Genomic DNA, 21541 nt, shown 5'->3' with positions numbered 1-21541 from the left:
ACTGTGGGGTTTTTGGGTTTTTTTTTTAATTGCACCATCAATGTATGACCCTGTTCTTTCTCTCTCTGCTTCTCCGTATTAATTAGAGATGGAGTTTATTTCCCCTGACTGTAGGCTGCAGATCTAGGTAGGAACTATTTTTTTCCTCCAAATGAAGGAAGGAGCAAAAAATGATGGGGGCATCCCCGGAGATCTCATCAATAGCACAAGAAGCATCGATGCAGCTGGGGTCTTGTGTAGGGACTGAACTAGGGAACTTCAAAGGGAGAGTTAATACAGGGAGAAAATACTTGGCATAAAGCCATGCCAGATTCCTACAGCTCTCTCAGAAGGATTCTGGCTACTGGATCTCCAGCCTCAACTACATCAGCTGTAATTTCCCTGTTCATTTGAGCTGGTCACCAGCACCATCCTTTCTTTTTGTCCTGAAAAAAATACACATAAACTCCCATATCACACCACTCCCCTCTTCCCTGATGCACAATTTCTTTCACCAGAAGGTGCTACCCTGCTTGCAAGAAATCGCTTCCCTTCCACAGCTGCTGCTTGTTTCCAGGAGGAGTTTCAGGGGGAGGAAGGTAGTGCAGGATGGGATTTACCTGGCAGACGGATGCACGGTGCTAAGGCAAAGCTCATTTTGCACAGACTGAGGCAGGTCTAGCAGATGAGTAAATAGTCACAGCACGGAGAAACCTCAGCCTATGCTGGCAGCAGGACCAGGACGAGGGTGGGATGCTTTGGATCCGGACCGCCAGCTCCACCTTAGAGAAGGTGACATCCAGACATGGGCTTTCCATGTAGAAGGCATACCCTATTTTGCTTTAGAGTTAAAACAAAATTCAAAATGAAAACTGAAGTCTATTTTTTTTTTCTCTTTCTTATAAGATCTAGTTTTGCCAAAACCAACACATGCAAAATCATACTGGGAGCTGCTTCTGTCCCTTCCTTACCAGTGAGCGGTGAAACCTCTGGAGGGCATGTGCCAGCCTTTAGCTGGGTCTCCATCGTGTTTCCATCCTCAGTGAAGATGTGGTTTCCTTGCAAACACCAGCTGTGATGAACCCTGTCATGATGCGGTGACATTTCCACTAATTCCCTTATGTGGGATTATTCCTGTTATCCATCCCTCTGCCCTGCCCCACCCCCACCCCCCAAACAGTGATATCAATGACTTAATAAATAAGAAAGCATATGAGATTTTATTTTGATATCAAATATTGATGAATAGGAGCTCTATGGAAAAAAAAAAACTTGGCTTTTTTTTCTATTTTTTTTGGTGAAAAAATCCGTGTTTGCAGGCAGCTGCTTCCTCCCGCAGATGAGCCCACTGCCAGCCTGGCCGAGCAGACAGCCCAGTGCTGAAAAGCCCAAAAAACTTGGGCTGGGCTCCGGGGTAGGAAACATCTGGAAATATATTTGCCTTGCCTGTCATAGCTAGATAAAGAATAAATGTTAAGCGACAGCCGTGGGCTTTGCACATCTGACAGCCCAGCCGGAGCTCCAGGTGGGATTTTGGGGGGTAATTCTCCATTGGTGGGTTGGGACCGGGAAAAAAAAACAACACAACCACAAATATTGGAGCTTCATCAGCCGTGACAGTGGGACCGGGGGCTGACGCAAGGCTATTGTTCGCACGCTGCTGTTTGCACGTTGGAGGGGGAAAAAACGACTCGTGTTCCTCCAGCGATGAGTAGACCCGGGGACTGACGTCCCCACCTGGACCCTGAGGTTGAGGGCTGGGGAACCGGCAGCAAAGATAAGTATTTATACAGCGTTTTGACTAATGAATGGCTTTGAACGGGGGTTTCCTGAAGCCCTCGCTCCACCCAGCTTTTGCAAGGGTTAGATTAATGCTGGGAGGGTTTTTGTTTGGCTTTGTTTAATTCCCACTGCTGGGACTGCACCGGGGGGTTTTGGGTGGTGGGAGGGGACCGTGCTAGTGGGGATGTTGGATGTGAGATGGAGTCTGGCCCTGTGGGTAACCTTTGCAGACTATGGAGTTAACAATGTCTCCCCCCGAAATGTTTTTAAGTAAAAAAAGTGGAAAAAATGGGGATAAATCATCCCCCCTGAGTGGTGCAGAGAGGACGATGCAGGAATGGGCCACCTTTCTGCCCAAGCTGCTGAGCACAACCTCTTTGGAGCAAACCCAACGGGGTTGGTTCTCCTCCTTTTTGCAATTTAACGCTCTTTCTGGCACAAGCAAAATGCCTTTTCCCTCCAACTCAGCTCTCCCTCTGCGGGGACAGCATCACGGTGGTGGCCGGGGAGCCCTCACGCTCATCCACCAACTGAAATTGGGGTCGGGTGCTCACATTGTCTTGACACACCTTTTGTTACTAAACATCAGGTTATTTTTTTTTTTTTCAGCCTGAAACAAATCCCTTCAGCAGAGAGAAGCCAAACCCCATCCTGTTTTGGCCCAGCTCTGTCACAGAGGTCACTGGCAGGGGGGGAAATGCCTGAGAGCTCTTGGCAGCACCCACGCACCAGCAAAAGTCCTTTGCCAGCGTTGCTAATTTACCTCCCCCAACAACAAAAAGTATTTGGGCAAAAGGTCTCATTTGCTGTAATAAACTGTTTCGCACACGATACAGGACATGGTGTAAATTTGTGTATTTTTTTTTCCTAATACAGTGCACACACAGGACTTGCCCCCATCAAGGCAGGGCCATGGTCATGGACCACTGGGCTACAACCCTCTGCTTGGTCTGGAAGAGAAGAAAAAGCCCATTTGGGGCCCAAATCTGAGTCTGGATGTTGCTTTGGGGTCACGTAGCATTTTAGGGAGGTAAAAGGACTTGACATACCCCAGATCTTCTTGCTTGGTGCAAAGCACGCCTGTCCCGGAGGAAGCGTAACAGCCATGGGTATAGCCAGGGTGTGATCTGACGGACAGGCAAACGACGCGGGAGCTGCTCTCCCACGGACAGCACCCATTTTTCCTCTGCTATGGGTGACCAATCTCCAGACAGACCCCCCCGGGTTTGCAAGCTGGTGGCATGCCTGCCCTCTGTGCCATAGCAACGGGATGCCTCACAGCGCATCCCGGCTCAATCCACCTTCCCCCAGATTTTGGGTACCTTACGGATTCACCAGACCCATCCCAAGCCGCTGTCCGTCTCTGGATGAATAAATAGGATTTTATGGAGGTCTCTGAGGAGTGGCTGGGACCGGCTCCTCCCGAGCGCCGTAAACAGGAAAGCGAGGAAGCGAGGAGTCGAGCCCTGGCTCATCCAGGACGCGGGGGGCGCGGGGGCTGCCGGCACACAATGCCCTGCCGGAAAGGGGGATTATAAATACCTGGGGTCAGGGCCGGGCTCCGGCGAACAATAGGGAACGGGAGGATGGAAAAGGCTGGCGAGGATGAGCCGCTCGTGCTGTGGGGCCAAGGCTGCTGTGCTGGGTGGTGACACAGCCACGCAGCTCAGCTCCCGGGAGCTTGGGGGGTGACACCCCCTCCCACCCCCCATCAGCAGAGCCTGTGTTGGTTTCTGTGCGGCGTTGGCTGGATTCTGGGGTATTTGGTTTGGCACTTGGAGCTCCCTGATGTCAGCTCTGGGGTTTCCACTCCCCACCAAGAGATGCATGGACCCCCCCCCTCCCCCAGATGCTGGTTTGCTGTAGCGGGGGTGGCAGGGGACACGGTGCCCAGCTGATGTTGGACAGAGTGGTTGAAAATACCACGATGGTTTCATGCTGAGCATCCCAACAGCCTGGAGAGGAAGGCTCACACCTCCTGCTCCACACCAAGGCTCGCAGGACTTTGTAAGGACACCTGAAATCTTGCCAGGACCTTACACCAATGCAATTTTGGTAGTGAGGAAGCTGCTCATGAATAATGTGGGCACCTTAGGTTGCTCTTCCAGAGCTGGCTGGAAGTGGGCAGGCTTTCCCACCCTGCTTCAGCTTCTGATGGGGTTATCTGTGCGTGTTGCCATGTTTCCCGAGGACACAGGAGGCTGCGACGCTCCTCAGATGCATAATCCACTCCAAGAAGCCACCTCTGCTCCACGCTAATCTAAAGACGTCAAAGGAAGCGACAGCCACAGACAGATAAACCCAGATAAAGGGGGATGCTGCAGCCCAGCTCACCTTCAGCAGGGAAGGTCAGCGATAGCTGGCTGCTGCGGGTGCTGAGCATCAGGACCTCGCTCGATAACGAAAGCCAGGTCAGGGCCATCAAGAATTGCAGGAAACATCTTGGCCGCTCATGACCACTGGCAAGAGCGTCGCAGCGGTGCTGGAGGGGAGCCCGGCCCCTTCCTGCAGCCCAGACGCGGCGTGGTCCCCGGCATGGGGATGCTCAGGAAGCTGCTCTGCTGGGAGCCGCCTCGCAGACAGCAGCTCCTGGTTCAAGTACCTTCATATACACTGATTTTCCATTCTGGCCCTTTGGAGAGGCATGTTGGGCATCCAAACATCCCCCTGGACTTGTATTCCTGCCTGAAAGGGCTTTTAACTAGTGGTTGTGAAAGTGGTTGAGCATCACTGCTAGCAGCGCAGAAAGCACAATGAATTTGGCCCTGGAAATCCCCAAATTTAGGTCAGAAGCTGGACTGGGATGATTGCTCTGGTCTCAGGACTTTGCACCTTGAGCTCAGCTGCCAGAGCAGAGGCTAAGCGTGGCGAGATTGCCTTCTCCAAGACAGAGAAATCTCTTTTCAACCCCCCCCAGCTCTCTGCCAGCTCTCCCCTCATCACTGCCCCCATTAAAGATTGCATTTCCCATCTCTCCCCCTTAATGGTCTCCCCGAGGAGATGCCTAATGCCTCTGCCCCCCTAGGAATTAGCTAAATGGCAGGGTTAATTCAGGAGGGGGCAGCGGATGCTGGAGGTGCAGATATCAATTAGTGATGACAGTTTGGAAATGGCTGGGGATAAGATCTCCCGACATCCCTGCCTCGGAAGCATCCCTTCGGAGCCAAAATACCCCCAGGTCCACTCCTGTGGGGTCCTTTACCTCTATATTTTATAAGTTGAAACCCAAATATCACAACAGAAGAATGCCAGGAAAAACTGTTCCCTTTTTCATTTCATAGAGGAATGTGGAAAAGCAATTTAAAAAGCCCAGGAGAAATAATTATCAATTTTCAGACACAGCTGCCTGGAGCCAGTGGTGTCCTGTGGCGCACGGGCATCAGCCGTGGCAGGAGGGTCAGCATGGGGCTGTCCCAGCCCAGGAGCTGAATTTCACCCCTGAGAAGGGGAATTACATCCATGCAAGTTGTATTGATACAAAATAGCTTTATACAGGTACAAATATACCCCAAATACAGATTATAAATACATATAAAATATCCTGGCAATTGCAAACAAGAGTCTAAAATGTGTGAGAGATGCTGCTGCAGGAGACTTAGAGGAGTCTCTATAGCCAAATCCTTCCAATTAACTGCTGGTACTATTTTAAAAAAGTATATAAATTTTTTTGAGGGGTTGGGGGATGCACAAGCAGCTCTGACATTTTTTAAGGCAGTGGGTATAGAAAGGACGTATAGGAAGACATCAGCATCACTTGAAACACTTTTTGGGCCCTCTAGTGGTGTTGGCTATGCTGAGGGTCAGCTCTGCTTCCAGAAAACCCACCAAAATAAAGGCAATTTTCATATTTTGCCTGCTATTTTTCCTTAAATGAGGAGCAAACCCCCAAATACTGTTTCACACCCCCCTGCTTCTCTTCTTAAAGCACACCTATGGAAAAAGCTGTGTGTCCGACCAGTGGAAACCTTTCTCTCTCCACCTTTTGCACCAATGAACAGTGAGCGAAGAGTCATTTCAAAGCTGAAAAAAAAACCCTTTTGAAAAGGTAAAGGAGGAGTGATGCAGCAGGAGGAGAAAGAGGGCTATGTGGGGTCCAGGCTCTTTTTCTAACCTTTATTTTTCCCACTTTCCATTTCAAAAGAAAATGATGTTTCAGGGGTCTTCGGGAGCTTTGAGGGACGGTGGATTTACAGAGAGCTTACGTGTTTCTTTCCAAGTCACGTTTCTAAAATAAATAGATGTTTATTTTGGTTGCAAGGGAAAAAAATATTTTAATTTTATTTCCTGGCTGGAAGCTGCAACCATTTTAACAAAGGGGAGAATGGGAAAAAGCAACTTGAAAAGCATCCTCCTTGTATATTTAGGGGTTGTTTATTAAATAAACCATAGGTAAGAAAATAATCCCCTGCAGCCACTCTGTCCATCATATCCTACCCCAGTTTTTCAAAGGAAACATGCAGCTTTATGTTCTGCCTATACATTAAGTACCCTCCATCAGTATTTATGCTGCTGTAGCTTTGTCAGTCAAGGGTGTGATTTTTTTTTTTGCCAGAAATAGCTGTTTCTAGGGCTTGCATGGGCAGAAGCACTGTTTTTAGTGTGGGCTGTGACAGGTTTTGGGGGGGAATTCTGCTGTCTGTTACCCAGACATCCACCCTTCTGGCATCTTCATGGTCAGCAGGCAAAAAAAAAAGAGGATGCAGGGAGCATTTTGATGGATATCCAGGGGGAATAATTCTCATGGAGACCCATAGCCTGTGCTGGGAGCGGCTTTTAGAAAAATCTTCCATGCCATATTGAATTATCAGCCTGAAAAAGACTCTCCCATCCCTCTCCCATCCCTCTGATGTGAAGGGGCGGGGGCTGGGCGGTGTGTGACATGAGTGGGTCAGTCCTCAGCAGGCCAGCAGCTTCTGTGGGTGTTTTCTTGAGGCCAAACCCCACCGTTTTCCACCTGCTCATGTGTTGCAAGGGGTTCGAGGCATCACCGACTGCTGGCTGGAGCTGGGGTACAGCTTCGCACTGAGCGGTCCATGGGGAGGGCGGGAGCAGGGGTGCAAGGGACGGGGACAGGGCTGGGGAGGGCGATACCCCGAGGTTGGGCAAGAAGGTCAGGGTTGTTCTTGGATTGTTTCAGGGAGTTACATAACCTGCAGGGTTGACTGGTTTGGATGGGTTTGGTTTCAAAATGTTTTTTTTTTCTTTCCAATGCAATTTATTATGTGTGCACACTGGTGGTGTGGTCCGAAGGGCTCTGCATAAGGGACCCCATCTTCAGCATCCTTCAACTCCCCACCATGAGCCCCAGTCTGCCCTTTTTACTGGTTTGCACACGCACACCAGTCCAGTAGTGCCACTCTGACAGTCCTTGGGGGCTTCCCGCCCACGTCCTGGTTTGGGTGCTGCATGCCACTTTGGGAAGCCTGTGCTGAAAATAACAGAGTGAGCCTTGAAGTGAGGATGGGACAATGCCCTCCTCTCTTTAATTACATGATGAGTGATAATAACGTTAACAATAATGATTACTGTGGATGAATGCAGAGGAGGTAGGGCTGTGCTGAGCATCATACAGACCAGATGAGTGATGGTGCTCAACTGTCGGTGTAACAGCAAGATGGCAAAAGGTGAAGGATGCGGCGATGCCAAAGGGCACCCTTCTTTTTATAGGTTTTTCTCTTCTCTGGAGGAGAAGCCAGGTGGGTGGGGAGGCTGTGTTAAGCCCTGGATGAGCGAAATGGAAAGAGAAGATAAGGGAGATGGGATGCTGAAAAGGATGAGCTGGAGGAGGAGGGTGGATTTGCCAACACACCCACTTCTTCTGGAGGAAAAATGTTTTCACTGTGCTACCGGCTTAGCATCACGGGCTGAGTCAGTGCTCCAGAGATGAGTGTGTGGGTAGACCTGGTGCCCTGCAGCTCCTGGGTGGCTGGTGCGGGGTGAGCCCCTGGTGAGACCTCACAGAGCCTGGGCTGCCAGCTGGGCTCTGAGACACAGCAAGCAGCACAGAAGGTTTAATAAAAGTCGAGAAAAAAGAATGGGAAAAAGGCTATCTGAAGTGGATATAATCCACCTTGTGCTGGTGTACACCAGCGTTTCACCAGATTCATCGTTATTAGGTGAATTATCAGCATCTGCCCGCACATCTGGGCATGGCTTGGGCTCTGTGGTGTTGGGCACAGGGTGACACAAAAGCAAACAAGAGCTTTTGCTTTTTTCCTCCTTTTTTACAAGGAAGATGCTGCCCAGTTCACATTCCAGGGTGAATCCGTAGGGGTATGCATCTGGCCCAGCATCTCCACTGAGGCACAGCTTTTTTTTTGGGAAAAAAGCCCAGATCCAGATGTTGCCAAGATCTCTATGGAGGCAAAGCTGGTTTAAGATGCTCCCATCCCTAACCACTTCATTTTTTAATTACCAAGGGTCTCTTTATGCAGGCAACCCTCATGAATGGTGCCTTTGGGATAAATATATAAAAAAAAAATAATAAAAAAAAAATATATATATATATAATGTTCCTTTCAAATTTGTGCAATGCTGGCCCTGCACCACAGGATGGGTGTTTTGGTGCTGGGTTTTACCATTAATCTCCATTTCTCCATCTCTCTGGTGGGGTGATGGTGGTCCCTCCCCAGGACTGCAGGGGCACAGAGGGGACCGGCTGTGCTGTTATTTTTGGATTGCATTACACGTCTCCCCAGATGGAAAGCCTCACTCTCCAGGGGACAATAAAATGGATTTTTTTTTAAAAAAAGAAAGGTCCTGACCTCATCAGTAAAATAGTAACTGCATTTCTGGGGGAGAAAATCCTTTTATGAGGTGGGGAAGAGGAAATTTGGGGCTGGGGGGATGGAGCTGGAGGGAAAATAGGGATTAAATGCACTAACCCCATTCAGTCAGAGACTGTTGAAGGTTACAGTGGCATAAGGAGAGGCCATAATAACATCAGGCTTTATTAATAAACTGGTTTTTAGTGGGAAGATGGGCAAAAAGGATGAAAGCGAAGTCCTTGGTCCCCAGGATGCTCCAGTTCTTCAATGCTTGGCAAAACAGGCTGAGAAAGGTGGAGGCTCTTTCCTTTTTTATTAGTATTTGGGTTGAATTGAGCCCAAATTGCTCCTTTCTTCTGAGGCCTTTAAAGTATTTTCTCATGGAGGGGAAGGCCTTGTGGCTGATCAAAAAAATATTACTATATCCATGGAAAATTGAGATTTTACTAAATGCAACTGTCACCGGAGTTGGATGCTTTTTTTCCAACTTTCCCATACAAAGAAAGCCAGGAAGTTTGAATATTTCTGATCCTAGAGGTTTCTGGTTTCTAAAGAAAAGTCTGTTTTGGGATGAAAAGGGAATGGAGAGAAAGGGGAGAGTTTGTTTTCGTATGAAGATGCTGATTCTCCTGGGCAGACCTCTCCATCTGACTGAGACACAAGCAGGGACTCAGTGAGAACACCTATATATGTACTTTATTGCATGTATTCTTTATTATTTATTTAATCAAGCTTTATTGGGATACTTGAACAGGCAAGATACTTCTCTTTTTAATGGGCAGAATACAGCTTTACATGGAAAAATACCATCCGCCTTCAGAAAAGGGGGACTTTGTCAAAATAGACAACGATTTGCATTTTTGGAGATGAACTTGACCTTTTCAGCACATTTTCCTCCCCTGACTCATTGTCAGTCAAAATTTCCCTGGACACAAGACTATTTTCTCACTGGTTTACTACCAGCCCCTAATTTACTCCATCAAAACCATAACAACAAGCTCCAAAATCTTCCAATAAACATGAAATATTGCAGCTGGCTGTGATTTATCCCATCCATGCAAGCAAGCCACGTCCCCATGCTGTCCTCAGTTTCCCTGTTTCCACAAACGTTTTTTTCCACCCTTGCAAAGTACATCATGACTTTGTCACCCTCCTATGAAAAATGATGCAATTAAAGGCTTTGATCTGCAAATGGATTTAAATCCCTCGAAATAAAGCTTGTTGCAGCATCTGAGCCAGGAGCTCTTGTGTTTCCCTCTCTGACCTCAACTCCTTTCAATAGATTTGCATTGATCTGCAAGTTTTTACGGGGAAGATGCTCCATCTCTATTTGCAAAATACAATCTAGAGGAAGGGCTTGAAGCCCATAAAGCCATTTTCTGCTCCAGCTGAATTGTCCCCCAGGTTTCTCCACCATGTAACTGCTCAAGAGCCGGAGCAAGACACCAGCCCAACAGCCTCCCTGGTACTGACTCTTGCGGTTCCTAGCTCTCAGCATGTATTTATTTGTTTTGCCTGTTCCAGGGTCCTCTGTTGCTATTCGGCTCTTTATCTTGATCACCAGTGCTTCGCTCGGCTTCTGGGCAAAGCATCTGCAAAACAAAACAAAACACCAAAAAATTAAAAAACCTCACCCTTCTGTTACCAGCAGGAGCCGTTACCAACCTGACCTGCAAGCAGAAATGAGATGGGGAGCACTTTTCACATCTACCCGAAACTGCTATCACACATACGTCTGAGTCACTGCGCTGTTTGCCTCGGGGTTTTGGGGTGTACATGGTAACACTCAGCATCTCAGCACGAGAAGACTCACCAAAATCTCTTTCCTGCATCTACAGTATTTGCTTTTCAGAGAGATGCAATGTAAAAGAGATGCTTAAAACAAGGGACAGGTCTCGTTGCATGGAGAGCATCCTGCCCAAAAACCTCCTCGACTTCACTGATCAGCACCACTGACAATATGGCCCAATATGATAAGAAATGTGGGTCCCTTGTTGACTCCTTGAGATGCAGATTTATGAGAAGAGCATGAGCTGTGCCCTTTTGAAAAGTTTCAGTTTGCAACTGTAGAAACTTTGGTTTTAACCAGATTTTGGCTATTAAAAGTTTGCTCTGATGCTGGACCTAAAGTCAGACCCAGATGCTCCATCACCAGCTGTGGAGCTGAGCAATTTCATGCAGCTAGTCCCTTCTTTTTCTCTCTTCCTCACTCTCTCTTCTCTCTCCTTTCCTTTTTTCCCCTCTTTTTATCTCTTTCTCTTCTTTTTTTCCTATTAGCAGACTACCTGCAAGGCGGTTTCAGCACGGCCGAACTCGGGTGCGTGAGTCAGGTGTGGGAGGACCCTCTTTCAGTCCGTAGGCAGCAAACTGCTCCTTGGGCGTGGGGTTTTCAGAGGCACCACCAAAAGTCACTTGGACTTGGACAACAAACTGCTGCTTCCACCCCTGTAACCCTCCCACAGCAGCCACAGGCAGCAACTTTTATGAGACCTGTATCTGAGTGAGGTTTAAGCTCCTAAATCATCCAGAAATCTCAATTCCTTGAACTATATGGTCTTCATAATAGCTCTGATTTATTGTGGGGTTTTATTTCTGTCCTCATGGTGAATAAGTCCATTTTTTCCCTTTATCCTCTCCCACTCTGCAAATATCTACCCGGAGCTGTCATCCCAAACCAAGGGAGGGCAGAAGGTGCTGGAGAAGGCTGTGGGAAAGGGGGATGCAAAGAGAAGCTTCAGTGTTGGGCTTTACTGGGATGATTTTTGCTTCTTTACCTTTTCCCACCCTGTGCAGCAAAATAAATCCATGTATTAATAAGAAAAAACCCCTCAATTAATAAGAAATATCATCAGCAGCGTGGTCCAGGGCAGGAGAAGATGGTGAGAAGAGGAGTTTGCAGACTACACCACTCCTGATATTTGCAGTATGGGCTACTGCGCACCTTCCTAATGGGATCCAGTGGGATCTCCTGCGGGAATCTTTGTGTTAGCCTTTTCCCTGCTGCTGCTCGGGATCACAACTGCTGCTGCCAGGATGCTCACAAAATCCTCTTTGCACCAGCAGATGCCAAAAGGCTTTTGCAAAGCCACCCTATGCTGTGCGCAAGGAACGGACCCAGAACATCAGCCCGGAGTTTCTGTCCACACCTGGTTTTATTTTAAAGTTTTTTTTGCACCCTTGAGTGTGCTCCATGCCCACAAATAGCCAGCAAGCTGAGCAGGGAACACGCACTGGAAAACAATACTTGGCCAAAGGTTGCTACCAGGCAACAACATCAACCAAATGTCAGCTAATTATGGGGGGAAACCAACAATTTCTGCTGATATCTATTTTTCAATATCAGCATACTCATCTCTGCAAGGTGGTTAATTATAGATCGAGCTGCAAGAGGTTGCAAGCAACAGCGGCCACCCCGCACGGCTGCTGTGCTGCATTTCCAACTGGATTTATGTGTCCTGGCTGGGTGGGAATGGATGATGATCATCTCGGGGCCAGGATCTGGAGGACCAAGTCTGCAAACAAGCGGGTAAATCCCATCTGCATCTCTCCAGCCACTGCGGGGAGGCCGCGATGGGGCTGGGGGTCCTGTTTATTGGCAGGGTCCTGACCTTCCCCCCGTTTATGACCCCCCCGGGACCTCTGCATGGAAAGGGGATTTGTAACGTAACACTAACAATAACACAGCGCAGACAGCCGTGACAGGGTCGTTTTCTCCTACACGCCGCAGCTGGCTCCCTGGGATGGAGACGTGCGGGCGAAGGGCGAGGAGGGAGATGCTCAGCACGCAGCTCATTAGCTGAAGAGTTTTTTTTCCCTGAGTTCTAGCTCCAAGCTTGATCTGCTCTTTTTTTTCTTATTTGCTTTTAAAAGAGAGGAAGCTCCTCGACACCGGGGATGGGAGGGTGGTGGCACAGCACAGCCGAGCCGTGGTAGGTGGCTGTTCTGTACTGAGCCATATCTGAATACAAGTGACAAAGAGCTTCCCCGGAAGGTTTTGGCTTGTCTTGGTGAGCAAGTTCAAGTGGTTTCCTCTCTGGAAAGATCTTGCTCTTTGCCCCCTGTGGGTTGCAGGATGGAGGAGGGAAAAAAATGAGAAGAAACTACCAAATTCTGGGAATGCTGCGGATGGAGAATCCAACTCAGTGCTGCTTTCACAGCCATTTTCCAGCCCAGACTATACAGGGTGAAGAAAGGAAGCCCCAGAACTGCCAAAGAGAAAGCGGGGGGTGGGGGGGTGGGGGGGTGGGGCGGGGAAGGGGCCTGGACACTCCCCCCAAGCCATGTTTCCAGCCCTATTTACTGACCACAGGCAAGCCCTGAGACGTGCCCATGCTGCAGGCAATTTTTTCTCACCTATTAGGATAAAAAGATGGGTAAAGGGCGCTCAGCATATTTACATCCAGCCACCAGCTGTGCTTCAGATTTCTAGTACAGCCAAATCCCTCCATGCCTCGGTTTCCCCAGCAAAGCATCATGCATGGCAGTGTGAATCCCATCTCTTCATCCCCATCTCTTCATCTCCATGTGCCCCATGGCATCATTCCTTGCTCTTCGTTATTGCGTGGGAGACGCTGAACCATGGGAAAACCAACACTGTGGCTTTTTTCTGCACTTCTGGGCGCTTTTCCTACTCCAGTTTTTAACCGAAGCCTTTGTATATGCAGAGAGTCTGGCTCGTCCAGCCCTGCTGGTGGTGGTGAAGCTCCTCTCATGGCAAATCAATATTGGAGGCAAATGCAACCAGCATCACCAGCCTTCCTTTTTCCCCTCCGGTGTGGAGAGGACCTCAAAGTTTACCAGTTCTTTTTATACATCCTCTGGGAATGGGTAAGGACCTTCTGAGCCTCTGAGGTGCCTCGAGGTGATGTTTTCGAGATGGAGACAGGTCTAGAAACCTCCTCAATTAAAAAAGAAAGTTGGGTTTCATCTGTAGTGATGGGATTCTGGGAACTCAGGCTTTTAGGAGAAATGTAAAGCGTGTTACACACAAGCAGCTCAGGCGACCTGGCAAATTCAACAGGCTGACAGAGGAACGTCATTCGGCTTTTATAGCGCAGTCAAGCTTCCAGCTTTCATTGAGACAGAGCCAAATGAGGTTTGCTTTTGATCTTGAAAGGCAGCTGAGGGATGCTCCCCAAATCCTTCCCCACCCTGAATTTACAAGGGGGCTGTAATATCTGCAGGTCCACCTGATGCACCTACATCTCCCCCACCCCAGCAGTACCTCCATCCATGCTTTCTTCTGCAGCAGGAGCCTACAAGGGCACTGTTATGAGCAATTTCCATGTGATGAACCCACAGCCACGTCACCTTGGCGCAAGCCCAACCGCATGCAGTGAAATCAGCCTGCAAACCCAGTATAAACCAGCCGAGGACTGTCCCACTACACCTGCATCACCCAGCACAGCCCTTGGAGAGGTCCTAAACGTGTAGCCTGAGTGATGTGGTTGTACTGTATCAGCCTTCTCTGAAATGTCCCTCTGGAGCTGCAGATGCTTTGGGTTTCTGCAGAGGTTGGGCTTTGATTATGAATGTGGACAAGATGGACACCAAGAAATGACACTTAGTGGTGGAGCACCAGTCTGAGGAAAGCCAGGAGGTGGTTTCAGAATAGCTGTGGGGTTTTATTACCGGTAGGTAAAAATAGAAATGGGAAGACAGCAGGAACTGCAAGAAGGACAGGGCAGGCTGTTGGAGAGGACTGCTGGGTGCAAGGGAGGAGTAAAGGAGATGCTATGACAGCTTGGCTTCAAAAGCAAAAGGATCTGCAAACAAAAGATGGGCTGATGACACTATATAATATGTAAACACCTGAGCCTTTTAGGTTTCCAAATCATGTATCAGTATAAACGGCAAATTTACAGCCTGTAGATGGCTGTGGGAAGGGTGGTTACTCTGTTGGGTGCCCACCTAGCAGGGGAAATGCCCCCACAGTGCAGGGAGCCCTTCATTTCCTTGGGCATCTCCCCAGGTAAGTGAGCCAGGCAGGACCCATCTCGTGTAGTTACAAGCTCCTATCAAAGTGGCAGAGATACCTCCCTCTTCCCATGCATCACGTATTCAGTGGCTGAGGAAACCAGGGACATCTGACGGGCACAAGAGACAAGAGGAGCGCAGAAAGCACCCTTGGCGCAAGCCCAACCGCGTGCAGTGAAATCAGCCTGCAAACCCAGTATAAACCAGCCGAGGACTGTCCCACTACACCTGCGTCACCCAGCACAGCCCTTGGAGAGGTCCTAAAGGCTCCACAGCTGGGGTGAACCTACCACCTCCCCATGGACACAGTCTGGGAGGTCTTCAGCTGCCAAGTGTCCCTTTTTCGGTGCGAGGCATGGCTCGGCAGTTTGCAGTCACCCTGGTGAGACTCGGATTTGGACATCTCCCATCCCCAAGGGATTTTTGGTGGCGTGGGTCCCCCCTCCTTCCTTCCTCCCACCCCGCTTCTCCCACGCTCTTTCTCTTGGCACCATCTAGTGGTTATAGGGATGGAGATGGCTCCTCTGCTTGTGGGTTGGGGTCAGGAGGCCACCCCCTCCTCTTCCTCCTGCCTCCAGCCTGGCTTCACCCTTTGGGATGCTTTGGGATGCCTTTGGGATGTTTGGGATGCTTTTGGGATGCTGGAAGCATGAAAGACAAAGCCTAAAAGAGAAAGAGACTTAGGGAAAAGTTAAAACTCGGCTGTCCTGGCTCTTGGGATCTTCGGGAGCTATTTCCAGGTGGCCCAAGTGGTTAAATTTCGATGCATGTGTGATCTGGAGTGAAAGGCTTATTCCTCAGGGTGTGAAGAAGTGATTTTTTGCTTTCCCTCTCTCGCCCCCTCCACCAGCCAGTAAACAAATTCTTACTGATTTCTGCAGATCTGAAGTTTCCACTTGGATAACTGCTTAAAATTGTGGCGTGGCTGAGTTTTCTCACGGCAGATGTGTGTCTGGGGGTTTATGTCCAGCTCGGCGTATGCTCTTTGCAACACCTGCACAGTCCACCCAAGCCCTCACAGACTGGTTTTAGGATATCTTAAGCAGCAAAAAAAAAAAAAAAGCAAGCATTTTTCTCCATCTAGCACTGAAATTCTGTCCTTCTAGGATTGTTTTCTATTAAAGTGAAAAGAAAAACACCCATGTTCTTGTAAAGATGCATTCCTTAGATCCAATGTTAGCAAATGATGCTGAGTTAGGAACCTTAGGAATAAAGCTGCAGCTCTTAGAGAAGTTTATATAGAAAGATGCTAGTTGTGTGGGGTTTTTTAATTTTTTTTTAATGAAACCTTTAAAATCTTCCAGCAAAAGAATTTTCCTTAAAAATACAGAATGAAGAGATCAGTTATAATTTTTCCAACCATGACTACGGGTTTCTATGCTCCTCTCAGGAAATTCCAGATGAAGGAACATATTTCATTCAGGGAAGAAAAGCCAAATGTGAAAGGAGAAAACTGCTAGAAAATTTTCACTTAGCTCAAGGGCTTTGAAACTCCCTATGTCTCTTTTTCTTATAATCCTAGGAAAGAACTTCCACTTATCCCCACACCAGAAGCACTGCCGCAAAGGTCCAAGAATACATTTCCATTTGCCCTGACATCCTCCAGACACAGAGCATCTTTGCTTTGCTGCTTATGTTCAGTGCAAGCAGTAGCTCCGCAGCACCCAAAATCCCCCCATGAACGTAAAATAGAGATGGGTGGTGAGAATGTTTGCAGGGAAAGGATTTTTTTTTTTTTTTTTTAAACAGAATATGTGATTTCTGCTGAATCTGAGAGAGAGCAGTGCTGGCCAGGGGCTTGGGGGAAGGAAGGGGGATTTAGCTGTGTGTCTGCAAGGCATCAGGAGGATGCTGCGGGTGGAGAGGGCTCCTGCAAGTGATGGATTGCCTACAGGGGCTGGATCCACGGTGATGGATGGAGGTATCTGCAGGCAGGCTGTGAGAGCTTGGTGTTCTCATCCCAAACCTCTGCATAACCCAAAAATGAGCTCTCGTTCCCCCCCCCAGACAGGGACATCCAGGCAGGGAAGCTCCTGGGCGAGGGGAGATGGGAGCTGCAGCCCCTTCGCTCTAACAGGGGTGGAGAAGACCCTTCGTTTAGATCCCAAAATAAAGTAGATTAGTGGATCCCGCTGGCCATCACCTTGCCAGACCTTCCTCCCACCTCTTCCAGGCTATTTTAATCAGTCACTAAAGTGTGGAAGAAAAACCCAATTCCGTCATTTCCTATTATTCAAAAATAAAAAACAAATGTTGGGCCGTACAGCCCAGAGTTCAGATCAGGGGAAAATCCACAAATCTCTCAGCCGTCTGGGATCTTTTGTTTATCGCTGCTCTTAATCCCATTTTTGGGTCTCCCAGGCTCAGGCTAGAAAGAAAGACAAATGAGGTGCGTCCGAAGCTCACCTGATTAACTTGGCTAATTCAATGATTTTATTCTTTTCCAAGACTGGTTTGGAAAGGGAGCGGGAGGAATTTGTGCAGGCAGTGTCCCATCCTCATAAAGGTGAAAGAAAAGGGCTTTTTTGGGGTGGGGGTGGGGTGTAGGTTGCATAGGACAGTCTGCAGGGAGGATGTCAGCAAAAAAACCACCACTGGGTAAAGACTGGCTTTTCATTCCACATCAGGTTTGGCCGGAGCCAGCGCATCGCATCACGCTGCCACTCCCAGCACCGCGCAGTGCTGCAAAAATAGCAGCTTTTCCCACAGATGCCCATGAAATCTGTGCTGTGGATGGAGACCAGCTATTGCAGTGCCATACCCACCCAATTTCCCCTGCTTTTTCTGAACTAAAAGGTAAAAAAGAGGAGATTTTGCCATGCTTTTTGAGTTTGGTCCCCGTCGTGTCGCCCCCCCCCCCCCCCCCCCAGTAAGAGACAACATGGCTATTGGGCACTCCTGGCAACCCCAACATTGTCCCCAGCATGTGCAAACATTCATGTGGGCACTGTGTCCCATCCCAGCCAAAAAAATCCCCAAATTTTCCCCGGGACTGAGGGAGCCAGGACTTCTCCTTATATTTTTTCCCACGTGAAATCCAAGCCCTGCAGCAGGCAGGGAGGAGGATGCTGCATTCATGCCTTGCTCATGCTGCAGGAGCTGGGTGAGGGATGGGGAGAAAATGTGAAGGCAGACATGGGGACTGTCAAACCTGCTATAAATCGGATCTTGGAAAGGAGAACGGATTAACTCTGCTTCCCAGGATGGAAAAAACCCTCCCTTCCAGATGCTTGACATACATGCATGTTGTAGGCTCTCCTGCAAGGAAAATGCAGCAAAACACCCATCACTGGAGGCTTTATCCCAGATTTGATCCCCCATCCCTGGGACACACCTCTGCTCTCTTTCTGCAGATGATCTATTTTAATCACTTTATCTCACCAGGTCCTCATTCCCTCCCTAAAAAAAAAAAGCCGTCCCCTCTCATCTGGTTTGGGTTAAGAGTCTGTCTGCTGAGCACATCGCCGGGGGGCTGTGAGTTCAGCCCCCTCCTTGAGCGACGGGAGCCCAGGGCTACTGGTGGGGGCCTCAGCCCCAGCCCCTCGCACCCCTTGTCGTGCCCTGTCCGCCCCCGTGCAACAAGATGCTGCCTCCAACATCTGCTTCCAATCGCTTCCTCATCTGACCAGTGCTGGGAAAAGCCAAGTTTTTGCTCGCTGCAGTTTGGGGTCTTAAAGGCAACGTGTGTGGACAAAACCCACCCCCTGCCCGTGCTCTGGAACCATCCAGGTTAAAAAAAACCACACTCCAGCAGGTTTTCCCTCTTTATTGAATAGCAAAGTAGGGGGGTTTATTCCAGGTGAGCAAGGCAGATTTGAGATTTTCTAAAAAATTCAGCTTTTCTCCAGGTGTGTATCAGCACAAGCCGCGGTTGCTGGTCCTTGGGCTTTAGGCAGATGAGTGATGCATGTGCCCATGCAGGATTTGTGCCTTTGCAATTCCTTCGGGATGGTCTTGCATTGAGAAGGCAGATCTTGGAGTTGCCTTTATTTCTTGCCTGATGCCCCGACAGCCCTTTTGTGCTCAGCCCATCCTCAGTGTGGAGCTGAAACGCGACATGCTGAAAGCAGCATCCCACCTCCTGGCATCAAGGTGGCTGGAAAACCTCTTCAGGGCAGTCGTAAGAGGGAGACAAAAAGCCAACAGCAGCCGCAGATTTGGACTGGAGACCTGGTTATGTGGAAAAATAAGGAAAATGTTGCCTTTCTCTGATGAGAAGCACAATTTTTCAGCTCTTCTTGTATTGGCGGTTGAGTAGGGAAATGATGTGGATACGAACAGCCCTGGAATTCAATATTCATTTGCCACTGATGGTTTGAACAGGATTTTTTGTTTTCTCTTGGTGAATTAAATCCCTTATCTGAGCAACCCACGAGGCTGACCCAACTATCAGAACCGCAAGGATAGAGACAGAGGCCGTTTTTCCCATGCACAAAATACACTTGGCCTTTGTTAAAGTGAATTTACACAGCTCTGCAAACAGCAGGCAGCTACACCGGGGTTACACTCCCTTTGGCTTGATCTTCACCTGCACCCAGTGATGCTCAGCAGCACCCATCCCGGCACGGATTCTGTTTCACGGTGCAGCATCGGTGCATCCAAACCCACCACAGCCCTGTCTCCCTCAAGCATTAAAAGCTGGAGAGAGCATAAAAGAGCCTTCTTTAAAACACTCAAGATGTACTCAAAGTGTGGCTGCAATGAGCTGTGAAATCTCAGGGCAGCGCCAGGGCTGGGAAAAAGAAGGGGAAAATCTCTTCCAGAGGTTCAGAGGGCCCAAAACTTACATTTTCGTGGCAAAAAAAAAAAAAAAAAAAAAAAAAAAAAAGAAAAAAAAAAGCAGAGAGTGATTCCACAGCAGGAAAACTCTTCCTTTGCCCCACCGTGAGTGGGATTAAGCCCTGGAAAAACCTTTTGGTAGAAATGGTTGCTAAAATTAGCCTGGAGAAAGCTTGGGAGAAAGGAGAGCATGAAAGCATCTGCATTGCTGGAAGAGGCTGAGCTGACTGCGGGCTTCTTGTGTGGGGTTTGAAGAGGTTTGGGCCATTTGGGTTGGCAAATTTGGCTTTATTTGCCCCAAAATTGAAAGGCTGGCAGACGGCTGGCCCTACCCACCGCCTGCCTGCTGATCCGTCGGGGAGAATTACTGTTGATATTAATAGCTGCCCTTGATTTCAACTTGCTGACACTGTGAAGATGGTTTTAATTAAAACTCATTAGCAGCAAACTGTTCCTGAAAATGAGCACGGCTAACCCAATTACGGAGCTGGTTCCTTGACGATGCTGCTCTTCCCAGAAACCCATCCTGGGCACACGTGTAAATCCTTACCCTCCTCCTACTCGAGTGCTAAGAAGAGTGTAAATCCCAAAAGGAAAGCTGAAAATTTCGGGTGCTGGAGTGCAGGGAGGGATGGATCGAGAGGACACAACCCTCTCCATGGGACCAGTCCTGCTTGGAGATCTGTGGTCTGTGCAGAGCAGTGATTTGAGCTCTGCAGGCAGTTTGGGGTGTGGAATAGCTATTTTGGGTCAAGATTTGAGCTTGTCTCCTGGGCATGACCTTGAGCCTGGGCTGGGAAGCTCAGCTCTGGTGCTAGGTGGGATCCCTGCTGTACAAAGCTTTCCACGGAGCTGGAGCAGGGCAATGCTGTCAGGAACCAGCACCAGAGCCAAGACCTGCTCAGGAGAATGGGAAATGCCATCAAGCTGGAAAAACTGACCCCAGCACATGCGTCAGCTGCATCCTCGGGTGAGTGTGTCCCATGAACTGGCTCTGGAGAGTCCGAGCATCCTTAGCATCCCCACTGCTGTGTTTTTTGGGTGTCTCCTCCCCATCCCTGCCTCAGGCTGGAGCCTTGAGCTAGGAGCAAAAATTATGAATGGTTCCTTCTCCCCCTCCAGCAGCCCCTTTCACTTCTGCTTCGCCATCCCCCACGAGCAGCTGTTTCCTATTACCATAAAAGCTGACAAGGTGCAGGGCTGGAGCGGAGCCTCCTTTGGCAGGTAATTTTGACGAGAGGCAGAGGGCCGGGGCCGGGTGTCTCTGATGGGTTTCCGGGGCTGTTATCAGCCCGCCGTGACCCCCTCCCGGCTGCGTGCCGGACCCGATTCCCATGCCGAGAGGGGAAAACCCTGGTGGCTCTTTCCTCGCTTGGGAATGGGGATGGGACATCCCCAAAGAGCGGCTCAGGCCTGTGGGATATCTCCAAACACCGTTGCTTTTCATTTCGATCCCCGTCGGTGAGCGTTTCACCTGTCTTCAGGAAATATATCTCTGGCGCACCCGGCTTGGACACATTTACAACCTTTTATCTCTCAGCAGCAGAAATAACACAGCTGTGCACTGGAGATGGATAATCTGCTCAAGCCTTCAGCCACCCTGGGATTTCTTGCTGTGCCAAGAATATGGTACCCTGCCCTTTCCCCTTGGCTGTGCACAGCATCCTCACCCGCACAGAGGGATGCAGGCAAGGCAGTGCTGCCGTGGTTTGGGTGGGATGCACAGCCCAGCTGTCTCTCCAGCTTTTCCCCAACGGGGCGTCTGTTCATGCAGGAGGTCATCTTTATGATGTGAGGCCAGCCAAGGCTCAAAGATTAAATATATTTATTAAACAAAATAAATAAATAGATGCCCTGCCTTCTGGGTGCCCACTGATTCACTTGAACAGGCCTGAATAAAAGCAGCATCACCGCTTGGAACATGACCAGTACCCCTGTACCCCTGAATTAATGATGGATGGATGGATGAATTAATAACTTCCTTGCCAGTCAGACACATTAAACATAATTTTGTAGCTCTGCCCAGGGACTGGGAGATGTGATTGGAGTCATGGTGGCTGGAAAATACATCATGCCGCAGGGGAGAAGGAATCACTGGTGGGGTACAGGGGCAGCAAATGCAATTTGTCGCCACCCTTTCCCAAGCAGGCTGTGAGAAGTTGTTCAAAGCTGGGAATCCTGAATTGGAAAAGACGTCATCCTTCCCAGCTTGGCTTGGAAGGGGTCTGCATCCCCCCTTTCTCCTCCTCAGACATTGC

Source organism: Falco biarmicus, chromosome 20 (genome assembly GCF_023638135.1).
Source record: "Falco biarmicus isolate bFalBia1 chromosome 20, bFalBia1.pri, whole genome shotgun sequence".
Taxonomy (NCBI): Eukaryota; Metazoa; Chordata; class Aves; order Falconiformes; family Falconidae; genus Falco; species Falco biarmicus.
This window is presented reverse-complemented; position numbering follows the sequence as displayed.